The sequence below is a fragment of the Camelus dromedarius genome, chromosome 30 (assembly GCF_036321535.1).
Source record: "Camelus dromedarius isolate mCamDro1 chromosome 30, mCamDro1.pat, whole genome shotgun sequence".
Lineage (NCBI taxonomy): Eukaryota > Metazoa > Chordata > Mammalia > Artiodactyla > Camelidae > Camelus > Camelus dromedarius.
The window spans coordinates 2,558,281-2,582,092 of record NC_087465.1 but is presented as its reverse complement, the minus strand read 5'-3'; the positions used below and the strand labels follow the sequence as shown (position 1 = coordinate 2,582,092).

Sequence of the window (23,812 nt, the reverse complement as noted above, 5' to 3'; positions counted from 1 at the left end):
CCCAGAGATGGATGGTGATGATGGTTGGACAACTGTGTAGATGTATTTAATGCTACTGAACTGGACAGTAAATGGTTAATACTAAAAATGGTTAAGATGGTAAATTTTATGTTATGTGTATTTTACCACAATTACAAAAATAAAATAAAAAGAGGAAAACAATGATTATTCTGTTTTAGGCTGCATTTACACTTATTTTGCTTCTTGGGAGCTCAAACTTTCACATTTTTTTTAAACTTTTTTTGTTTTACTGTGAATATTTTCATCAAAATTAAAAACATACCATTTACTAAGTTTAAATAGAGGGAAACAATCATTAAAAACTCTCAGTATGGCTAACATTTATACTATGATGTCAGTTGGGACCAACACTTTGAAAATATCTTGTATTTTAATGTAAAATGACCAGGAAAAAGAAATGGAGAATTAAATCATAAGAATGATCACATTGGTATACCTAGAAAAACACAGTGCTTATAAAATTGTCACATATTCAGTCTTCACAAGATCACCTTTAATAAACTAAAGTTGTATGAATCAAAAACCACTCTCACTAAACATTTGAAAATAATTCAACAAAGATTCAACATTAGTTTATCTGACGTTCTGATCAGCTGTTGTGCAGAAGAAAACACCCTAAAACTTAGTGGCTTAAAATAGTCACCATTGGTTTGCTCGTGATTTTGCAGCCTGGGCCAGGCTAGGTCTTGGGCTGGTCTTGCTTGTGGGCTGATCTGCCACTCAGATGCACGTGCCTAGCAGGCCAGCGAGGGTCAGGAGGGCAGGGAACAGCTGACCTTCTCTTTCTATATGGTTTTGGGCCCTCTCCCTCTCAGTGTCCCTCTCTGCAGGGTCTCCGTGGTAGCCAGACAGCTACCTCCTGGACTTCCAAGAGCAGCAGCACAGAAACCATCCTTCACACCCGGGCTTGCCAGTCCCAGAACATACTTCCGCTGCGGTCCGTTGGTCCAAGCAGTCCCAGGGGCGGCCGAGGTTCCATGTGATGAGGAAGAGACACCACCTCTCGACAAGCAGTCAGGGTACACTGAACAAGGGCCTGTGGGGTGGGCAGTGCTGCGGCTAGCTGTGGACACGGACCCACTGCCTCTGGCACGGGGCTTGTGACCAGCTTGACAAGCAAGTGAAACGCATTAGAGGACGGGGTTGGGGGGCTATCAAGCAGAATCCACGTAAGAAGCAGCTTCAACACGACAGAACGCTGACAGGAAAGACAGATTTTGTCTCAAGGAAATGGAAGACAAGGCTGCTGCCTTATTGTGCAGTTGGAGGATAAAATACACAAAAGAGAAATGACCACAAAGTATTAGTTGATTCAGCAAAAATTTTTTTGAACGTTTAATGTGCTGATCTTACACCACCAGGTAGTGTAACTTTTCAAAGACAACTTGAAAACCATGACTCTCGCTTCTCTTCTAACTACAACCACCGTCATTTAAAAAAAAAAAAAAAAGAAATGATGACACAGGAAATCACAAAACAGCTGTCATTTGTGGGGTGACTACTAGGGGTAGGGTTGTGCTACGCCCAGCCCTCTCAAACCCCTGCAAAGCAAAGCCAACCATTAGCCATGTTACAGGTGAGAGCACTGATACCTCGGAGCTAAATACCCTGAAAGGTACTGACTCCCCAAAATAGGTGGTTTTTTTTTTTTTAATTTTCGGAATTTTATTGGGGGGGATTAGGTTTGTTTGTTTTTGACTTTTTAAAACTTTTGTTGTTGTTTTGTGTGTTTTGGTGGGGAGGGCAGGTAATGAGGTTCATTTATTTCCTTTTCTGAATGGAGGTACTGAGGGGTGGACCCAGGACCTCGGGCCCGCTAAGCACACACTCTGCTCCTGAGCTGTACCCTCCCCTCACCCCGAAAAGAGATGCTAATAGACTGACTGAGGGAGCCTGATTTTGGAAATGTCATTGTTTACATATTTTTTAATTTCCAATTTTACCCAGCTGTAAGGACAAGCCCCCCGGAACGAGGGGGACCCTCACCAGTCTGCGGGGCTGGGGTGCGTCTCCAGGGCCGCGCGCACCGCGCCTCCCGCACCCACCACCGCGCGCTTTAAGGCCCGGGGACGCCCCGTGGGGTGCCCCCCAGCACTACCCACCCAGCTCCGCTCCCATCACCGCAGGACCTCTCGGGTCTACAGTGTTAACTGCTCTCTCCCCGTCCGGCCCGGCCTCCCGCCGGCTGCGGGGCTCCCGCGACCCGGACTGCCCGTCCTGAGGGCGGGCAGGACGCTCCCCCGCGCACTCGGGCGAGGGAGGGGCGGCGGCCGCGGCGCGGGGGGCGGGGGCCGGCCCGGTCCCGGGGGAGGCGCGGCCGAGAAGAATGGGGCCCCGCGAGGCCGCAGATAAGCATCTCGCCTTCTCCCTCCCCTTCCTTGTTCCCGGGGCTCGCCCACCCGCGCCTTTTAACTGTCAGGGAGCCAATGCCAGGCGCTGGGCGAGCCACCGCCGATGACATGTGAGTTGTGTGTGTTCCAAATTGGCCTTCCTGCCTTTCTGCAAGAAAAACAAACTGGAGCTGGACCCCAACAAACATGACAGGAAAAATAACAACCCTTGTCCAGGGCTGATACTGAGCGCGGCCGGCCCCTCCGCCCCCCGGCCAGCCCCGCTGCGGATGGGCGCAGGTCGGCCTCTGGCTCCAAGGGGGCGGGGGCGGGGATCCCAGCTCGGGAGCGCGGGCGGGGCCCGCACGTTGCTCCTTGCGAGGTCACCTGTGCCGGGCACCCCGAGAGGCCCCTGCCAGGGCCCACAGTGACACCACCACACCAAGTGCGGCAGCATCAAGCCCGTTCCACAGGGAGGGCAGTCAGTGGCTTCAGGTAACACAGCGATTAAGCAGCAGAGCTGGGCTGTCTGACTCCGTAACGCCGACTTTAAATTTTTGGCTAAAGCGAAAAATGAGAATTCAGATCTCCTGCTATTGTTGGGCTCTGGTCCCGAGCTAATGCGCTACAAGTCATGGATGAAAACCACTGTCCTGATGGGTACGACCAGAACACGAACGGGCATCAGCATTCTGAGCAATCCGCCTCCATCAGACCTGTAGCCCCCCACCAGCCAGAATCTGCTCTATTTGTCACTGACGTCTTCCACATAACTTGAAAGTGTTCAACTGAGTGGGCTTAACTAAACTGAAAATAACTTTTTCTAGACTCAAGAAACAAATTTATATACACCCAAAATCATGGAAAACAGGGATTCAAACAAATATGTGTACACCTGTGTTCATGGCAGCATTATTCACAATAGCCCAGAGGTGGAAGCAACCCGAGAGTCCATGGATGGATGGATAAACAAAATGTGGCCTATACCTATGGTGGAATATTACTCAGCCTTAAAGGAAGAAAGTTCTGACACATGCTACAACACAGAAGAACCTTGTGGACACAATGCTAGGTGAAAAACACCAGCCACAGAAGGACAAATACTGAATGATTCCACTGAAATGAGGTGTTCAGAGTGGCTGAGTTCACAGACACGCCAAGTGGAACAGTGGTTCCCAGGGGCTGGCAAAGGAGGGATGGGAGTCAGCGTTTAACAGGGGATGGAGTTTCAATCTGGGATGATGAACGATTTCCAGAGGTAGATGGTGGTGATGGTTGTACAACAATGTGCATGTACTTAATACCATGAACTATACATCGAAAAGTAGTTAAGATGGTAAATTTTAATTTATGTATATTTTACCACTATTTTTTTAAAAAGGATCAATACCGAGGCATCTAATGGATCTGTATTCAGCCCTGACAAAGGGGGAAAAATACTAAATTATGCTGAAGTCTGCCCCAATGTGTGCATACTGACAGAATCTTCAACTAACAATAATGGTATATTCAACACGTTATCATCAGATCTGAGCTTTCAAGTGAGGTCTAGGACACTGACATGAGGAGTTTTGCAGATCTATTTTTCTGAAGATTTTAGAGCATTCCAAAGAGGCTATTTCATAGGCTGACACAGAAAGCCACGACCTCTTAAGGTTTGATGTAAAAAACAAAGAACAGAAATTTGCTTTGCCTACCTGTGCTGCACTAACAAACTTTTCAAAAGGAGCTGAAACAGTTTTGACTTGTCCTCTTTCACACCTTGAAAAATTCTTCCAAACACACACTCTTTCACTACCCTAACTTTTCCACAGGGGGTTGGTGTAACTCCAGTTCCAAAAAATGACAGGGATACTATAAAAAGAGGAAAATTATGAGGCCATCTCACTCGTACCTTTCTAAACCAAATATTAATAAACTCATTCCAGCAATATGGAAAATAGATAATACTTTGCACTTAACTAAAGATAGTTCATGAATGCAAGATCAGTTTAATATTTAAAAATCAATTAGCCAACCAAGTAATCACTAAATGAAATAGTTATGAAATTAACAGAATAGAGGAGAAAAAAGTCATACAAATATCTCAATATACGCAGAAAAAAAGCAGCTGAAGAAACGCAATGCCCATTGTCGATAAAAACTCTTGGCAAACTAAAAATAGAGAAGAACTTCCTTCATCAACCAAAGGGTATTGACAAAAACCCTACAGCAAACACCAGACGTGGTGGTGAAAGGTTGAAAGCTTGCCTTCCGGGACTGGAATAAGACACGGATGTTCTATCACTACTTCTACTGTACTGGTGCTCTAACCAGGTTGGCAAGGCAAGAAAAGACGTGAATAAAATGCATATGTAAAGGAAATAAGAAATACAAATCTTATTTACAAGTAATGCTTTTTGTGTGAAGAAAAGCCAAAGGATCTTACATAATACATGTTTAGAATTAATAAATTCCATCAATACTGACATAGATATAAATGAAATTAATAGGACATCAGGGGTGCACATCCCAGAAAATATTTTGTGTGTTCTGGAAACGGGAGGTGGGTAAGCGAAATAAGAGTGTATGATTTGATTTGAGAATGGCTGAAGTTGAGTGATAGGTACAGGGAGTCTGCTATAGTCTTCTACCTATTTTTGTATCTGTTCAGAAGTTTTTATAATAAAAAGATTTTTAAAAAAATAAGTAAGATTGGTTGCTGGATACAAGGTCAACAGACAAAAATCAATTATAGTTCTCTAAATCAGTAAAAGGAGCTAGAAAATATTTTTTAATATACCATTTGCAACAGCATAAAAACATCAAGTGGCTAGATATATTTCTAATAGAAAAGCACAAGACAGAAGATTGTAACCATTACTCAGAGAAATTGGAGAAGACATAAATAAATGGAGGGGTGTACCATGTTCATGGATTGGAAGACTCAATGCTGTAAAAACGTCAATTCATCCCCTAAATCAACCAGAGAGTAACTGCAGTGCCTGTTGAAATTCCAAAGGCCTGTGTGTGTGTGTGTAACTTGAGAAACTAATTAAAATAGAGGGCTAAGGACTAGGAAAAGCCAAGATCTTGAAGGAGAAGTACAAGGTGAAAAGATCTGCTCTACCAGATATGAAACTTATTAAGAAACTACAATAATCCAGACAATGTGATGCTGATACAAAGACAGAAAAAAAGACCAGTGGAATAGAATCAATAGCCAAAGAGAGACCTTTATATGTCCAACCTCTGCTATTTGGGAAGGAGTACACTGCAGAGTGGTGAGGAAGGAACAGTCTTCCCAATGAATTGTGCCCAGGCAGTGGCACATCCATATGGGAGAAGTCTCACATCAGATCTAAAACTAAACTCCAAAAAGACTTTAGATTAAAATATGAAAGGAAAACAGTAAAATATCTAGAAGACAGCACAGGAGAAGTTGCATGGCCTGCCATCAGCAAATGTGTTGTTAAACACATAAAGAGCACAAATGATAAAAGAAAAGACTTTATACATTGGACCACATTAAAAATAAAAATTTCTGCTTATCAAAGACACGAATCAGTGAATGAAAATATAAGCCAGCGAGTAGAAGATACTTGCAACATACATAAACAACAAAGGGGGGAGGGTATAGCTCAGTGGTAGAGCACGTGCCTAGCATGCTTGAGGTCCTGGGTTCAATCCCCAGTGCCTCCATTAAAAAAATAAATAAATACAGCACAATGTCTCAGTCATGCACATACATACATATATTCATCTGTACACCAGAAATTGACACATTGTAACTGACTGTGTACTTCAGTAAAAATAAATAAATAAACAAATAAATAAACCTAATTATCTTCCCCAATCAAAATTTTAAAAATAAATCAAACACTTCAAATAAATTTAAAACAACAACAACAAAGGGCCTGAGTCAAGAAGGTAAGGATTCCAAATCAGGAAGAAACATACAGATACTCAGGAAGAAAATGAGCAAGTGCCTGACGGGCACTTGGGAATTCGATGGCCAACACTGAGTAGTAGAATGACTCGGAATAATTTGTAATAGTTGTCCCCATCTCAGAGGGGATGAAACACCACGGGCAGAATAAAGTAAAATCGAACATCTTAAAAATACACACCGAGCATCCAGGTGAGCAGACTTCCTGACACGGCCTCTCTGCTCATAAAACCTCACTTTCCTGCCTCTTGACCACTGAACCCGGAGGGTTTCTCCTTCTAAGTCAACTGACTTGTAAGAGTTATTTGATGTCTGGAAAGTCTTCTGGCTCTTTTTTCAAACCTTCTACTGCCTTTTTTGTTAAAAATTTTCATTTTTTTAAAGTCTTATGTTCAGCACTGACTTCAAAATAGATTCTGATCTGAATGAGATCAGTTCCCTGCCTGAGGTCATAGGGCTCCCTTTAGCCCTTCAATAAGAGTGATAATTAAAATGTATCTGAGCCATTTTTAACATAAAATTCTCATGCATTTTCCCCAAGCTTACTGAAGGTTTATAAATTAATTAAAAATAATAGTCATAGCAGTAGTCAAACATGTAAAGAAATTAAAATTTCTCCTAAGAATCAGCCATCAAAGTTATGCACCGCAGATGTATGATACAGTAAAGATTTGTGTTTACGAACATCACATCGCTTCAATTCTGTTCCATTTCCATCAAGTTTCTAGGCATTTATCAAGAATTACCAGCCTAAAAAATAACAGAGTCCACAGACAAAGAAAACGAACTTATGGTTACCAAAGGGGAAAGAGGGGGAGGGACAAATTAGGAGTTTGGGATTAATGGATACACACCACTATATATAAAATAAACAAACAACAAGGACTTACTGTATAGCACAGGGAATTATATTCAGTATCTTATAATAAACTATGATGGAAGACATAGAAAACAAACCTATGGTTACCAAAGGGAAAGAGGGGAGAAGGATAAATTGGGAGTTTGGGATTAGCAGATACAAACTACTACATATAGAATAGGTAAAGAAGGTCCTACTGTATGGCCCAGGGAACTACATTCAATAACTTGCAATAACTTATAATGAAAAGAATATGAAAAAGAATATATATATGTATAACTGGATCACCATGCTGTACACCAGAAACTAACACACACTGTAAATCAATTAAACTTCAGTAGAAGAATAAATTTTTTAATGTGAAAAAAGTAATAATATTTGTTGACACGTATGTGGAGAAATCAGAACCCTTGTGCATTGCATATGGACATGTAAAATGGTACAGCTGCTTGGTAAACAGAATGGTGACTCCTCAAAAAATTAAACAGAGAATTGCCATATAATCCAGAAATTCCGCTCCTGGGTCCAGACCCCAGAGAACTGAAAGCAGAGACTTGAAGACGTCTATGGATATCCACGTTCACAGCAGCATTATTCACAACAGCCAAAAAGTGGACACAACCCAAAATGCCCACTGACGAATGGATAAACAAAATGTGGTCTATACATACAATGGAATATTGTGCAGCCTACAGAGGAAGGAAATTCTGACCCACACTGCAACATGGATGAACCCTGAGGACATGAGGCTGAGTGAAATAAGCCAGACACAAAAGGACAAATGTCGTATGATTCCACTTACAGGAGGCACCCAGAGGAGTCAGATTCACAGAGATAGAGTAGAATTGGGTGGTGGTGGGGGTAGTTAGTGTTTAATAGGGACAGAGTTTCAGTCTGGGGAGGTGATCTGGTTCTGGAGATGACGGTGGGCGTGATGGCTGCACAACAGTGTGAATGTCCTTAGTGCTACTGAGCTGTACACTTTCAACTGGTTAAATGGTAAATTTTATGTCATGTGTATTTTAACCACGATGAAAAAGGTAAAACAAAAATAGAAAAAAGAAGGACCAACTTAGATGATTATAACAATGTTGCCCCAGTGAGGCTGGTGTCAGAATTAAGAGGGGACACGTGAACAGCCCTTGAACAGTGCTCAATACTGTCGTCAGCACACACACAAAACCACCATTGCCAGCACAATCACGACGGCCATGAATTCCCCCACAGACACGTTTTACTCCATCGCGCCACTATTTTAAAGGCGAAATGTTCCAGGTGTCACGTGAAGTCATCTCAATAGATGGCTCTCTGGCACTTGTACCTTCCTCAAGGGAACCATGCCGGCCCTGCTGGAGGGCAGACTCCAGGACTGCCAAGGTCCTGCAGAGCCCAAACCACAGGACCCGGAACCAGGCAAGTCCTACCTCCACTGCTCCTCGGCCCGCGTCCGGAGCCCCGCCAGCGCTGTCTTGGATTGTTCACAGTAACTCGCTCTGAAAGAGAACAGAAAATGCAGGTTAAAATAATAAATGATTTTCAGTCCATAAAACACTCAGTACCCACAAATCAATGCTTTCAAGCAGTTCTGTTTTTCAGTCCGAGGACTAACTCTGGCGCAGGCGTGCTGCCTCCGTTCACAGCGAGGAAACTCAACCTGGCAGCAGGCAAGCGCCTCAACCGGCAGGAGACAGCGTGTCCTCGAGGAAACAGAGAACACCCAAGCTCTGCAACTTGCAATATATACTTCAAAAATCAGAAATAAATCTATTTTTTTTACATCGAAGGCAAAAGGAAATAGAGAATAGAGACACTGATTTGTCAAACTGAGATGAAGTGCTTATAACACAAAATTTGACACCCTGGATTTTGATACGTTCAGGAAATTACACACCGCATGAGGCCTGGCCAAAGCCTCATGAATTCCAGTCATTGCTGCGGGTGGCTCCAAAATCCAGCTATTTGTTTAAGAGATCCAGGCAAACCTGCAGACTGCGGAAGTAAGCAAACTTCAGAAGAACTGTTTCTAAGACAACTCTGTCCAACCTTAAAGAAACACAGAAAGAAACAGATCTAAAAATCCCCGTATCGAAAACATGATAACATGGACCGGGGGACACACAGCCCTGGAGGAGGAGCCAACAGGTAAGCCAGGGCCAGGGGGGTCCTCAAATGGGGACGCCAGGCACCTGGGCTGAGCTACCATCTCGGGGTCGGGTCTCCGAACAGCCCAACTCAACGTACCTTTGCAGAGATCAGGTCGGCATGTGGAGCAGTTCTGATACTGGCATCCAGGGCTTCCTAATTAATCTCTTTAACCCTGTAGTTTCAAAGAATAAAGTAAAGGCCACCAGAGACCAAAGAAAAAGAAAACACTGTCAAGTTGCTACCTCCTGGCCAGGCAAGGAGACACACGCCAGTAAAGAAACCCACTGAGGAGTCGTCTCCAGGGGCTAGTCGGGGGTCGACAGTGGCGGGGTCAGGTGTGCAGTAACGTTAACTTGGGCACAAGAGCTCGCACCCTGCAGGGGGAGTCCATGGTACAAGGCTGGTTAAAACAAGCCCCACTGTCCACTGGTCGAGAAACCGTCTTCGGTGAGGCCCAGTTAAGGTCTGTTGTACAAGGGCGTCTCGAAGTTCATGGTGCTTTAACCAAGTCCGTTGGTTAGAACCAGTTCTGACGAAACACAGTATTTAGCTTTGGCAAATTCTGACAGAAACAGAAAATGTTCCTTACACGTAGGTTATAACAACCACACGCAATGCAGGACATCGGAGTGGACACTCATTTGCAGAACCAACAGTCAGGACATTTGTGGGAAGTCCAAATATGGGTGGGGTTGTCCACGAGAAGAAAACCTACTGAAATGGGAATGGCTGGCTGGCAAAATAGGTCCCCAAACAGCAGGTACCGTGTGATACATTTTGATAATGATAATGATAATGATAATGGACTTACGGGTGCACGTAGACAACCCAGCGGCGTGCACGGTGTTAGTAGCGAGTTGGGGTGAAGAAGGTGAGCTAGGCTTTTTTTTTCTTTCTTTTTTTTAAATTGCTTTATAATACTGTGTTAGCTTTAGGTGTACAGCAAAGTGATTCAGTTATACATATATATGTATATACATTCTTTTCTCATTTTTTCCTATTATAGTTTATTACAAGATATTGCATACAGTTTCCTGTGCTAAACAGTAGGACTTTGTTGTTTATCTATTTTATGTATGGTAGTTAGTATCTGTAAATCACAAACTCCCAATTTATCCCTCCCCACCCCCTTCCCCTTTGGTAACCATAAGTTTGTGTTTTATGTCTGTGAGTCTGTTTCTGGTTTGTAAATAAGTTGATTTACATTTTCTAGATTTCTAGATTCCACATATAAGTGATACCATATGACATTTGTGTCTTTCTCTGTCTGATTTACTTCACTCAGTATGATAATCTCTGGGTTCATCCATGTTGCTGCAAATAGCAAATTTTCATTCTTTTTTATGGCTGAGTAGTATTTCATTATATATATATATTTCATTATATATATATATATATATATATATATATATATATATATATATATATCACATCTTCTTTATCCAGTCATCTGTTGATGGACATTTATGTTGTTTCCACGTGTTCGCTTTTATATATGGTGCTGCTGTGAACACTGGGGCGCATATATTTTTTTGAATTAGAGTTTTCCTCTTTTCCAGATATATGCCCAAGAATGGGATTACTGGATCATACGGTAACTCTATTTTTAGTTTTTTAAGGCACCTCCATATTTGGGGATAGGCTTTAATTTTTATTTTTGCTCTACTTTCTGATATTCTACAACGACCACCTGCCATTCCTATTATAGTAAAAACTTATTACTATGGACTGTTGCAGTTGAACAAGCTCGCCTTTATTTACCCTGAGGATCTATAGCAGAAAGGTGCTCTGAGATCATGTTGGCCTCCAGACAGACAGAAATGACAGCTTGACTCCCGATACCTGAGGGTTTTTTGCCTCAAATCTACAGCTCTGGCCTCACCGGCATGACAGCCCCCAGTGAGTCAGATCTGAAGGTGATTACGGAACACTAAGAAAATGCTGGGAACGTGCCCAGTTCTTCTTACCACCCACATGAATGCCTGGAAGGTCGGCGCTACCCTGGGCATCCTCGGGCCGAAGCGAGCCGGCCAGTCACACGGAACCGTGTGGGCGCTGACACCAGCACGAGGAATCAGAGACCAAGAACAAAGCAGCGGGTGACTGTCAGGCTTCCTAACTCTCAGGGTCAAAAACTAGGTTTCATGACAGGGAGACAAAACTCCCACTGATTTATCTTTCCTTTATCCTGTAACCGGGGATTTCAAGTCTATTTCGTGACTCTATCTGTAATTGCTGGGTGGAGAGTTTTTAAAAATGCACAGGAATGTCTTTTCTAAACCAAATCAGAGCCGTAATTTGCAAATCCTAAGAGACCAAGCAGGATGGTAAGGGCAGACCCCAGGTTTATCAAGAATAAGGAGGGGGCAAAGTTCAAAGATACGGGAAAATCAAAATAGGCAAGTACCGGATAGTATTAACTTAAATAAACCAAAAGTAGGGTTAAATAGGCCCGCTGATGTGAAGAGGTTACATCATTACTCAACTTCAGCCTTCTGAAACAATGGAGAAATGTGAATAAAATTACCTCCTAGCATAAATCATTCTTACCCAACCCAAATCCCAGGGAGGACTAAGGAACTGCCGACTTGTACAATCTGAGATGGATGAGTTCCCCGGGCTTCCAGCAGGAGCAGCAAAGATCAGCCTGGCCTCCCCGCAGAGATGCAGGCAATGAGAAAGGACCCTCTGGAACATCCCACAGAGAGAAAGCTTCTGTTGAATTTAATAGTATGTCATTTTAAGAATACAAAATGGACATGAAAGGGGTAAATTAGGAGTTTGGGATCAACAGACACACACTACTACATATGAAATAGATAAACAAGGACCTACTGTAGAGCACAGGGAACTCTATTCAAATTCTTATAATAACCTATAATGGAAAAGAATCTGAAAAAAATATACATGCATATGTACAACCGAATCACTCTGCCGTACACCTGAAAGTAACGTTGCAAATCAACTACACTTCAACACAAAATAAAATTAAGAAAAAGAATATAAAGTGGAATATAAAAAGTGATATCCTTTATGCCAATTGTGTTTTTTTTAAAGGTAATAACACATGGTTAAATAAAAAGGTTCCCTCCCAAATTTGCAACAAAAATGTATCTTCTCTACTGACTTTGTCCAGGGTCATTATTTCAAGCTTCTTTCAAGTCACAGTACAGGTAACACATACACTTGTTAGATTATGAGCTTGGATGATGGAAACTTGTATATTAGTTTTTTTCTATCCAAGTCTATAGTAAGTGTCCAATAAATGCTAAAGTAATCATTTTTGTTTGCTTCTCTAGTAATTTATTCTTCAGAATTTTCAGATCATACAGAGGCTATGCCCCAACTAAACAGAGCTGTGACTTACCAAAGCGTATGTGCTTACGTAACATAACAGTTAAGTTTTTATTTTAGGACACTCTCAATATAACTCTTGGAAAATTCTAACAAAAAGAGGCCTATATCAGGTTTCAACGCACGGAGTGAAGTCATTTAGCTGCTTATTCAAGGGAAAGTTGTAAGTAGAAGAGCCACAACCGTGAGACACCACAACATACGTCTGAGAACAACTGAAGTCCCCCGAACTGAAAACATCCACTGCTGGCCAGGGCGGAAGCAGCGGGACCTCTCATTCGTTGCTGGTGGGAATGCAAAACAGGACCGCAGTTTGGAAGATGGCCGGACAGTTTCTCACAGAGCTGAACAGTCTTGTGACTCTGCCATCATGTTTCTAGGTATTCATCCAACTTACGTCCACAACAACCACCTTTATGTGAACGTGTACAGCGCCTTTAGTCATCACTGTCAAACACAAGGAGCACCCAAAAAATATGATTCAATAGGTGAATGGATAAACAAACTGCAGTACATCCGAGCACTGGAATATTACTCAGGGATGAAAAGAAATGGGCTATCAAGCCACAAAAAGACACAGTTGAATCTTAGTCCCTATAACTAAGGGAAAGCATCCAGACAGAAGATGCTACACACTGTACGCTTCCAGTTGTAGGACATTTTGGAAAAGGCAAAACTGCAACAAAGGTAAAGATGAGTGCTGACAAGGGTTTGGGGAAGCTCTGAATAGGCAAAGCACAGGAGTTTTTTTTTTTTAGGGAGGTTAAACTATTCTATATTATGCCATAATTGTGGCTTACCAAATCACACGTGCTTACATAACAGTTTATATAACACTACATGCACACATATATACATAGCAACGGAGCACAGTGACTTGTGGGCTTTAAACAGAAGTCTTAAACTATGAATGTTAGTCTGGATAACCCGGATATCATGAGCCAGGTCACAGACAATCCGGGCGCAGGAAGACAAAGGTGTTTCCTTCTCGGGTCTTCTAAACTCATTTGGGATCAAGGCAAACTATGTTCCCTAACCAGCCTCAGCCATCCACCCCCCGCCCCCCCAGTCTCCTCCGAATCCTCCTGGTTGTTAAACTCCATTAGCAGGACTTAGGGAGTCTACCACCCTTTCTTGGGAGGAGGTGCTCTTTGCAATTGCCTTATACAAAGTAAGTCCTCCATAAATGTTTGTTCTGAAGGTCTGTCACATATTACCTGACCCTTGCAGGGCCTCTTATCCTGCCTTCATCACTAGCCAGTGGATGCGAAAATTCCTCCGGATAGCTCCAGGCTGGGTGACTGATAATATGCAAAAGAAAACATTTTAACTTGGAACCAGAAATTTGCATATGATTGCCCCCTCTCCCCTGCTGTCAGCACCTGCCTTCCTAATGGGGGCTGGAGGGGGGCATGTGGAAGGGAAGCTCCGAGCTTACACTTCTCTGGGGACCCTCAGGCTGACTTCTGAGACCCCCCCAAACCCTCTTCACCTCGCACTTTATCAACTTAGTACATTTCAAGTTTGGTTTCTGAGTGAATGAGACTAAACAAGGAGCTAAAAGTCCCCCGATTCCTAGAAGAACAGGCACTGCTTAGATCCGGAGTGTTCAGACGTGCAGGTCACTGCTGCAGCCTGGAGACCTGCTCCCTCAAACATAGACGACATTCCCCAAGTGCTGAAGCCAAAGAAGGACTTCAAGATGACAGTCAGAGAATTACCCAGAATTAATGGAAAATCTGTAAACCCTGGAGCTTTGCCTTCTAGCCAGACACCAGGCAGTGGCTTGAAGGAAAGAGCCGTCTCGTTGAGGGCATGCTGCCCCGGTGGCCTCAGTGGCACATTGCGGGCTCACCCCCAACGAATAATAACATGACAGTGCTGTCCCTGCCAGGAGCTCAGTCCCTCCCCGGCCCGCGAGCCCGCGCGCAACGCCACCAGCCACCACTCCCTGCGATGCTGCGGCCCCGTCCTGTGGGGTTCCTGGACGGCAGGCCGGGTCAGAGGCGGACGGCATCTGGGAGACCGCCCCCACTGACAGCTCGCCGAGAGCCGGGAACGCGGGCTGCCGGTGGTAGTTCCTACTGGGAGGAGCTTTGTCCTTTGCTGGGACTATTCACTTTGAGGGAGACGCCCAAAACGGGCGCTGGCTTGAAGTCAGACGGAATTATACCTGAGTCTGAACCTGTGATATACACATGCATACGTGTAACACACAGGAGTCACAGCAAAAATCGAACAGTCAAAGGGGGGAGGGCACAGCTCACGTGCCCAGCGTGCATGAGGTCCTGGGCTCACTCCCCAGGCTCTCCATCAAAAATAAATAAATAAATACACCCAACCCCCCCCCCCACAAAAATCGGACAGTCAATAACATTGACATGTCGTAAGCTTCATGAAAAGAAACAGAACGTTACAGATCCACTTGAAAAGTCCCCATTCCCCGCCCTTCCGTCCCTCCCGGAGGTAGCTACTAGCCTAATTTGGGGATTACGCGTCTTCCCCATCCCTGTTCCTACACTGTAATCATGTCTCTATCCACAAACAACACGGAGCAGTACTTAGAGTGTCTTTAATCTGCATACATCGTACTGTGAACACCAAAACGAAGCACCTACTCTCGGCAGTTGTTTTAACAATTAGAGAGGAGGGGCATCATGTTTTACCTGTTTTAAATTCATTATTTCAAATGTAATTGCCTTGTCAAAGACACTACCTGCACACAGAACAAAAGTCAAAGGGCAAGATACACGGCAAAGCCCTCTCTTTTCCTCTGCACCTGCCCAACCACACGGTTCTTCCCAAAGCGACCTCCTCCGCCTGCACCTACGTGGCTATGAGGGAAAAGTGTGTCCACGTTTTGTGCAGCCTTTTTAAAATTGAGGGAACTGCCCATGTAAGCTCTGTCCCTCTGCCTTTCAAGAGAACGCTCCCCCTCTCCCTAGGACCCCTCCTGAAGGTCCCTCCCCCCGCCACGCCTGCCCTAGAGAGTGTGTCCTTTCTGAGGAAACTTCCAACCCCTCTCCAAGGCAGAGAGTTGATAACAATGTGGAGGCCACTGAGTTCAATTAACCAAGGTGCCTTTGTCTGTTGAAGCGAGAAAGGCGTAGGGATAAAGAACACAGCACGTGATAACATACAATCACTAATTTCTCCCCGGGGGCTAAGATTTAGGCCAAAATCAGATTGCTTGTGGAAGAAAAACAAAAACTAAAACTGCAACCCCCATGAAAGGCCTGGAGGACTGGAGAACAGTTACTCTCCTGTGAAGAGACTCTGAACCCCTTACACCCTCAAAAAGTGGGCACGTCTGGCATTCTCCTTATTCCCTGTTAGGTGTGCATTTTCTACTGCCATTCACAGTGTCTGCTAGACAGTGTTAATCCATACCTATGTCTAAAAACTGCAAAGTATTTACAAGTTGCAAACCCCTTGGTACTGGAAAGCCTCTGATGGGCCTTCAAAACTGTCCAGCTCTCTCCGCCACCTTCCCAGGCCACACGATGCTGGGTGCGAACGTCCTGGCTGACGCTCTCACGCACATCAACCGCTCCTTAAAGAGAGGCAATCCCCGGGATGCTATCAGGCAGTGCTCAAAAGCCGTGGTCCGGCCCCCGCTGTGATGGGGAAGGGTGGTTACACCGGCGCATTTGAAACCATCAATGACCACGGAGCTGGATAAATTGTTCCGAACCCGATGGGCCCAGATCTGACGTGCAGCTCAAAGATCTCAAGAAAATGGCAGAATAACCTGCTCCCATCTCTTCAGTGTGGTTTCACTCTGCTACCAACCCCAGCGGGCATCACGGATCACGTGGAAGCAAGATGAAAATACACAGGAGGAAAAATCCTGGGACCCTCTGGCTAGGGATGTAATACGTATGTGTAAATAAAATGCCTCAATGGAAAACAAACAATCTTGTCTAGTGTAAACGACACCTCCCAGTTGATCACCAGGCTGTTCACAGAACAATCTTTCACACACCCATTGGCAGCATTCCAAGCACTTAGGCAGATGCCTTGGGGAGCACAGAAAATAGTATTTTTCCAAAGTCCTATTCCCCTTGATATTAAAAACCTTCATTATTTCAGAGAAATTGTATCTCATTCTTCTTAAACCACTTTTTCTCCCTGAAATCAGCTGTCCTGTCCTGCCCAGGAGATCTCTGTTACTGTCCTAAGCCTGCACTGTCAATACAATACTAGCTACATATAACTATTGAAATTTAAGTTAACTAAAATTTAGTAAGATTTAAAATTGTGTTCCTCAGTCACGCTGGATGCATTAAAAGTGCCCAGTAGAAGGCAACTTTTTATTTTTCCTTCTGTTAACAGGAAGTTAGTGGCTACCATATTACACAGCACAGATAGCCATCATCACTAGAAAAGTGATGAAAAGTTCTATTCAAACAGCACCACTCAAAAGGCACCTTTCTATTTTTCCTTCCTCTTTTAATCAGGAAGTTACATTTTGGCATAAAGTAAATGAGTTTTCAAAAAGCTAGAGGTTACCAGATTGTTTCAAACGGCAGAAAATCTAAACCATAATAAACTAAGACAAGATTTCTCTGCCCATTTCTGCTGGTTGAACACCAAGTCATCTTTCAAGATTCAGCCCTCCCCCAAAAGGCTTTCCTGACTCAGTTCAACCCCCAAGGGCCTCAACAAAAATGATCGCTGTCTCCCTCACGGAACTCTGTACGTGGGGTCCAGCAAGCCTCCCAAATAAAAAAATATTTTTTTTTCTACTTCACTGTCTCTACCTCTATCTTTAGATCCTTAAGAGAAGGGACCTTAGCCCATCGGTCATTATAACTGTGGCGACATGGTTAAAAGTAAATCAAGACACTGGCTACATTATGTCCTGGGCACCAGTTTGTGCCAGGAACTAGACTCCCGAGCGGTGGGTCGATATCCAGAAGCCACTCCCATCCCCCAGGAGCTCACAACCTGGCATTTATTTTCTTAAAATGGGTTCAAGGTGTCATATGAACTCACTGAGTAGGACTCCGCTCTCCTAGAGAAATAAGGAGCATTCCAGAAATTAAATAATTCTTAAAATTAGTACGTGCCCCAAATAAGGAAAGAATGAGGAACCATCACAGCCAAGAGAGACTCCAGAGAGGTGACAACTAAATGTAACGTTGGGTCCCGGATGGGACCCTGGAACAGAATAAGGACATCACATAAAAACTAGGGAACTGTGAGTAGAGACCTCAGTTAATGCTAACGTGTCACTCTTGGGTCATTCACGTCACAATGTCGTGACAAATTACACTAGGGGTAAGATATTAACATGGGGAAACGGTCGGGGGTATTCAGGGACTCCGTGCACTACTTTCCCAATATTTCTGTAAATCTAAAAAGATTCTGAAATGAAAAGTGTGTTAAAGAAAAAAAATTAATGTTCATTAAATAAACGCCGTTTCATCCTCATGAGGAAAGATTGTGGCATGAACTGAGGCTAACGCAAAACATCCTGGAGGCTGGGAAGTACCTGCAGCACGACGCCACGCCACCCACGTCCCCGTCGCGAAGGCGTGCTTGGCCCGCTGCGGTCACACGGCGCCGTCCTTCGCAGGAACACAGTGCGGTCGCGAACGGTCCCTGCTCTCTGCACGGAAATTATTTTCTTGTTTTCAGCCTGGTCCCTTTTTCAACAGTTTGCAAGAGGCTATGAAAAAGTCAGCCTGTGACAGCGTGGGGAGGGGTGACGTCGGGAGCGACGGGACGGAACGGAGAGCCAGTGGAATCGGGAGGCCGCGGGTCCCCCGCGGGAAGGTGCGCGCAGCCCCCTGCGGCGCGGGCGGGGACGCTCCGCGGGCCCCGGCGCGGCTGTGGGGGGAGCCGGACTCTGTCCGCAGCGCGGCGATGATGCCGCCGCCGCCGCCGCCGCCGCCGCCGGCCCGCGCTCTGCCCCGCAGGACGGAGGCCCGAGGCCCTTTACAGCCCGGGTGGTCGCCTTCGCCTGAGGACCGCTGTCCCGGCGCACCTTCCACGGCAGCCACGGGGACCCTGCCGGCTGTGTCGCGCACTCCCGGGGGACAACCCTGAACTCGTCCCGTCCCACCGCACACGCGCACCTGCATGTGCAAACACGCACACACACGCACATACCAGATGCGCATGCGTATACATGCGCACACGCGCATACGCCCGTGCACACACGCACGGACACGTGCATGCGTGCACACCCGTACACACACACGTGCACGCGCACGCGCCCAGTGGCTTGGCGCTCCTCCTGCCCCGCGCGCCCGCAGCTCGCATCCGCGCCAGGTACGAGGGGCTGGGCTGGGGCACAGCTGTCCACCTGCCTACGAGCCCGGCCCCAAGGAGCCCGCGGTCCAGGTGAGAGGTTTGGCTGATCGCGATGCAGCGTGCTAAGGCAGGGGGTGAGCAGAGGTGGAAATACTCCCCTTCCATGCAGGAGTCTGTCAGTCTGTGCTGGGCATCCCCGGCGTCATTCATGGTTTACCGAGAGCTGAGTCGTATCCAGAATTACCTCTCTTGGTCTAAAAGTGTGTGTGTATAGTGAATGTTGTATAGAATTTACCATGCAGCTCTGTTTTAAGTGAGTTAAATAAAGATGAAAATGCTTTGTGTGGCTGGCATATGCTCAGTTATTACATGAAGAGGGAAAATGTCCCTCACCAAGTCACAGGTGGTCAGAGGAGCTGGCATGGCAGTTGAGACTTGAAGGTTAGGTTGGTAGCATCCAGTGTTCCCCGTGGAATGAAAGGGCTGGAAAAGGAGCAGCCAAGGTAAGGGCCTGGAGTGGGAGACTGGAGGGCTGGGGAGGCTATAGGTGACCTGGAGGAAGCACACAGCCTGAGGTGGGGGACGAGCCAGCCACCAGGATCAGAAGGAGAAAGGCCAGAATCTTTCTAACCAGGCGGCTCACATTGCTCCCACATTCTTACCCACCAGCTCAGTTAACAGTTATTTCTTCCACTAAATTCTACTTCACTTAACGTCACAGCTCAGAATTTGTGACCTGGATTTAATGACCTTGGCAAATAGCTCATTTAGATGGGAAGGCTCTAGCAGAAAGGATAGTGCTTGATTTTTCTCTGGGGCGTTGTCACACTGTCTTTCATATGATTGCTGCTCAGGAAATATTTCTTGGATAAATAAGACAATTAGAGAAGCCAAGAGTTTTATAAGTAAAGCATGCTGTGTTTACAGTGTTCATCTGTTGCTCTGAGGATTCTAAGTCCGACTAAGTTGGTTTGTCTTATATTTTTTGAGACCTCCCTGACTTATTTCAAATGCTTAGCACAGCATACACATACACGGATTGATTTTTCTCCAAGTCTCTTTTCTGTGTGTTTAACAGCTTTACATAGTCGATCTTTCCAGCACATAGATGCTTCTGGTCCCTGCAGTCAGTCTCTTGGGCACATTCTTCCAGGGCATTCCGGGCAGATTCCTACCCTTCCAGGTGGCAAAGCTGCTGTTTCTTTTTTTATTGCCCCAAACAAGAAGTCTCAGGAACACTTCCATCCCTCCCAGTAAATTAACATCTATTCATTTGTTCACCGAGCTATTTCTAAATATTTTCTATCTGCTGCATCCTGTGTCTAGACAAAAGAATATATAAATAGGTTAGAAAATTCCCACCCATGAAGACTTTCCCATGTGATTCAGAAGATGAGAAATGAACGATTTTATCATAATAAAAGAGACAAAAGAAGTTAGATGGTACACACTGTTGGTGGGAATATAATTTGGTGCAGCCACTATGGAAAACAGTATAGAGATTCCTTAAAAAACCAAAAGTAGAGTTACCATATGATCCAGCAACCCCACTCCTGCCCGGGCATATATCTGGAGGGAACTCTTAATTCGAAAAGATATATGCAGCCCAACGTTCATAGCAGCACTATTTACAATAGCCAAAGACGGGTGACTGGATAAAGATGTGATATATGTGTGTACACACACACACACACACACACACACACACAATGGAATTCTCAGCCATAAAAAAATGAAATAATGCCATTTGCAGCAACATGGGTGGACCTAGAGATCATCATACTAAGTGAAGTAAGTCAGACAGAGAAAGACAAATGTCATATGATATCACTTACATGTGAAATCTAAAAGAATGGCACAAATGAACTTACAAAACAGAAACAAACCCACAGACTAGAAAACAAACTTATGGTTACTGGGGGGAATGGGTGGGGGAGGGATAAATTAGGAGTCTAGGATTTGCAGATACACCCTACTATACATAAAACAGATAAACAACAAGTTCCTACTGTTTAGCACAGGGAACCGCATTCAGTATCTTGCAAAAACCTATCACAATAACATGAAAAAGAACATATATATGTATAACTGAATCAATGTGCTGTACCCCAGAAAGTAGCACATTGTAAATCAACTATACTAGAATTTTAAAAAAATAAAATAAAGAAGTCAGATGGTACCAGTTATAACTCTTATAGGAGGGAAGAAATCAGTCTCTGTGAACAACTGCGATTAAGAGAAGCTCCAGGATAAACTGGGGTCCGAAGCGGGTATTGGTGTCTGGTTAGGGTTTGGAGAGAGAAGAGGAGTGAGTGTTCAAGACTAGGACAACAGCCAAGCAAAGACGAGATCAGCGCTAGCGCCGAGTGCTGTGGGTGGGCCGCGATTCCCACGGGGCACAGTGGGGAGGGTTTGGGAAGGTGAGCTGGAGTCAGTGAGCCCCAGATTTCTCTCAGTGGGTGATAAGCAACCTCTCTCAGTGGGCGGTTTTGACCCTGGTAATCTGCCAGCAAAGCTCAAAATGGGCAGAGTGAACAGAGAAACTCTCAATTTCCTTTAAAATGACAGGCTCCTTAAAATGATCGATGCAAAAAGTTCTAAGGGTCTTTTTTTTTCATTGTCCTTTTAGTTGAGTCACATCAGCATGGAAGAAGACCACAAAGAGTCTTCCTTGTTATACACGGTGACGAAAAGTCCTCACTGGAACAAGACACATTGTGTTTGAAGATACTCAGATTTTCATCGGGAAAAACATCCAGCTGTGACCGCGGTATAAATGTGTACTCCAAGGGACAATCGCTTGGAAATTTAAAGAGATCCTGGATCCAGCACCAGTACCCCCCGGACCTTTCTTTGAAACCCTCTGAGCTCAGACACTGCATCCCCCATTAGCATCATACACAGCCAGCAAGGGTCTGGTGCCGGGGAGTTCCTGGGCCAGTTGCTGCAAGAGAAAAGCGCTCTAGCGCGTCCGTCCCCCCGCCGCCGACACGCGTGGCGCCCAGCGCGGGCCGGCCGCGCGCCCGCCGCCGGGGCAGGGACAGCGCTCCGTCAGGGCCCGCCGTCCGCGGGAGACACCTGCAGCCGCGGGCGATCCGGCCGGATGTTTTCCTGTTCCAGCTGCTGAATCCCTGACCCTGCAAGAGAGCGGCCCACGCGCTCGGCTTCCGTGGGTGTTTGTTCGTGAAGGTTCACAACGGCGCCCACAGGCTGACGGCCGCCCAGGCCGTAACGGGGCGCCTCCCTCGCCGAGGGCTGAAGGAGACGTCCCGAGCAGGTGGCCCGACCTGACTTGAGGGAGAGGGCAGGCACTACAGTTCTTCAATGCTAATACGTGCATTTCCCCACTTTTTGACATACCTGAGACTAGGATGCGTCCCACAGTCAACAGCAGGTCATAGTGTCACTGGGAACCTTGTTCCTCTTTGTTCGTGGCATATAAAACACGGGGCACCCTGCAGACCATCACCACCTCTCAGGCTTGTTGCAATTTGGTCCCCAAGCCAGAAATCTGCACAGCCATGATAGTGGACAAACCTTGGCGATTCCGCCTCTGTAATGCCACCTGCGTACACAGCTGGCTCTGTTTCCTCTGCTCCAAACCTTGTCCTTTCCATCTTTTATCCACCCCTCAACCGGGCAGATCTTTCCAAAACCATATTTGCTTATGTGACCTTCCTCCAAGACAAAGTCTAAACACAGCAAGCAGCACGGTGCCCAAGGCCTCTGAGCTCCGGTCTCCACCAGTGCCCTTTCTCCGCCACCTCCACCCTTGCCCTTGGCTATCTCCCAGCTTATTTTATGGAATCTAAGACGCCATGAGTGGTAAGTCACACCTTTATTTTATGGAACATTAAGAAAGAAAAAGACTCTCAATCAAATGGGAACATGCTGTCTTAGGCCAGGTTCCCCAGGAAAAAAGCCTCTGGGGAGATCTGAGTGCAGAAGGTTGATTGGGGAAGGCTCCCCAGAACAATAGGGGCGGCAGGATGGAGGAGGAGGAGACGGAGAGGCTGATCTGTGATGAATAAAAATGGAGGCCTGGCAGCCCCCAGGGAGCCCTGCGCCCGTGGCCCTGCAGGTGGTCCCGCCTGAAGGCGGGGGAGTAGGAGCTCTGAACCCCACAGAGCCCAGTCACTGAGTAGGAGGTGTAGCCTTGGGTGGGGCAGCTCCCTCCAACAGAAGGCAAACCCCAGGATGGGGTGCCCAGCGGAGAGCTGTCCCCGTCAGCTCTCCAAGAGATGAACTTGAAGAGGGGGATGTGGGCAGCACTGGCCTCATCCACCACAAAAGCATCCATCACACTGGACATCTTCAAGTCAGTTAAACATGGTATGTGTGGAATTGATTCCTTTCCTGCCGACATCATTCAGAGTTACTGTTGATGCTTCCAACAAAGCATCCCCATAATGCAGAGCAGAGGGCGGTCACAGGAAAAGGGACACACCTAGTTTGTTTTTTTAACATCATAATCATTTTTAAGTACATAGTTCATTAGTGTTAAGTACATTCACCTTGTTGTGCAACCGTCATCACTATCCATCTCCAGAACTTTCTCATCTTGCAAAACTGAAACTACCCATTAAACAGTAACTCTGCCTTTCCCCTCTCCCCCAGCCCTTGGCAGCTACCATTCTGCTTTCTGTCTCTATGAATTTGATCACTCTAAGAACCTCATCTGAGTGGAATGCTATCGTATTTGTCTTTTTGTGACTGGCTTATTTCCCATCGCGCAATGTCCCTAAGTTTCATCCACATTGTAGCGTGCTGCAGGGTTTCCTCCCTTTTTAAGGCTGAATTATATTCCATTGTATGGACCCCCCACATTTGTTTATCCATTCATCCATCAATACACATTTGGGTTGCTCCCACCTCTTGGTTATTGTGAGTACTGCTATGAACACAGCTATGCAA

At 45.5% G+C, this 23,812-nt stretch overlaps 1 long non-coding RNA gene and 1 pseudogene across 1 annotated transcript in view; one reads left to right on the top strand and one right to left on the bottom strand.

The window, feature by feature from the left end:
- LOC105097061 (uncharacterized) overlaps positions 1–18,248 on the bottom strand; it is an 89,332-nt gene extending 71,084 nt beyond the window's left edge. The window contains exons 1-2 of the long non-coding RNA XR_837897.3: positions 18,135–18,248; positions 8,563–8,631 (exon numbers count right to left, since the gene is read on the bottom strand). This is a non-coding gene — a long non-coding RNA (uncharacterized LOC105097061). The remainder of the gene's footprint in view (positions 1–8,562; positions 8,632–18,134) is intronic.
- On the top strand, positions 16,141–16,505 carry LOC135319687 (small ribosomal subunit protein uS8-like; annotated as a pseudogene).
- Positions 18,249–23,812: the final 5,564 nt, after the last annotated feature.